The following is a 1,687-nucleotide window of genomic DNA, read 5'->3' on the forward strand; positions in this document are numbered from 1 at the left end:
CTTGGAGGCAAGGATTCTGAGGCTCCGTCTAACTTACTTCGGACATGTAGTGAGGAGAGACCGGTCCTTGGAGAGGGACATCATGCTTGGGAGGGTAGAGGGACGGCACAGGAGAGGAAGGCCCTCTATGAGGTGGATTGATTCAGTGACTGGGATAATTGGGATGGGAGTGTCAGAGACAGTGCGATTGGCACAGGACAGAGCGGAGTTTAGGGCTGTTGTACATAGGGTCGCTATGAGTCGCAGGCGACTCGACGGCACATAACACCAACAACAACACCTTTTCCAGTATGTTGTCTTTTTCCAAGGACTGGCCCCTCCTGTCAACATGACACAATATATGAGATGAAGTGTCACCACCTTTACCTCTAAGGAGCACTATGGTTGTACCTTAACCAAGGCAGATGTATTTGTTCTTTTAGCAGTCCATTGTATGTTTAATACCCTTCTCCAACACCATTACTAGTAAAAGACATCAAGTCTTCTTTGGTCTTATTCATTGTCCAATTTGCATACGAGGAGATCGAAATACTGTGACTTCGGTCAGGTGCAGTTTAGACTTTACCCTGATATCTTTGCTCTTCAGCATTTTAAAGAGGCCTTGGAAAGCAGATTTCTCCACTACAACATGCCTTCTTATTTCTTGATTATTGCTACCATGAGTGTAGATTTTGGATCCAAGTAAAATTACATTGTTGACAGGTTCAATCTTTTTTTCTGCTTGTCATGAGGATGTCTGTTGTTTCAGTGGTGAGGGTTTTTGTTTTCTTGATGTTGAGATATAATTTATATTAAAGGATACAACTCTGACGCACACCTCTCCTGATTTTAAACTATGCAGTATTCCCTTGTTCTGTCTAAACAACTACTTGATATGTCTAGACTTCAAATTATCACAATTAAGTGTTCTGAGGTTCTCATCCTTCTTGAAGTTGTTATAATTTATAATGATCCACTTAATGGCTGATCAAGAATCACTGGTATTGAGAGTGGATCGACTGTGTACACTGCACTGGAACAGATAAGGGGAAGATCTGTCTGAAAGGAGTGTATGATTAGACATTATAAGTATGACAACAATCTGGAAGAAGGGGTGCATTGCAAAGTGGACTTGGTGGGCGGGAGGGGAAGGGAAGAAAATGTGCAAGAATGAATGAATAATTTTTTTTTTAAAAAAAGCAGCACTGGTATTGAAGAAAGCTGTACTGAACACATTGTTATTGTGTACCATTGAGTCAGAACCGACCCATAGCTGACTCTCCAACAGGTTTTCAGAGATAGTAAACCACAAGTGTGGAGGTTGTCCATCCTTCTCCTGCAAGCAGCTGGTGCATTAGAGCACAGAAATAGATGGGATACCAAATGAGGTGTTGCAGCAAACAGATACAGCTGTGAATGTGTTCACTAATCTATGCCAACAAATTTTGGAAGTTAGCTACCTGGCTAAAGAAAAGAAATCCTGTTTGCTACCATTTAAAGAAAAAGGAGAAGGAGAAGAAGAAGATACCATAGAATGCAAAAACCAGTGATCAATATAATTCATATGTTGTTGTTGTTGTTGTTGTTGTTATGTGCTGTCGAGTCGCCTGCGACTCATAGCGACCCTAGTTACAACAGCCCTAAACTCCGCTCTGTCCTGTGCCAATCGCACTGTCTCTGACACTCCCATTCCAATTATCCCAGTCAC

Source organism: Elephantulus edwardii, unplaced genomic scaffold (genome assembly GCF_000299155.1).
Source record: "Elephantulus edwardii isolate Elephantulus edwardi_28Jun2011 unplaced genomic scaffold, EleEdw1.0 scaffold00104, whole genome shotgun sequence".
NCBI lineage: Eukaryota > Metazoa > Chordata > Mammalia > Macroscelidea > Macroscelididae > Elephantulus > Elephantulus edwardii.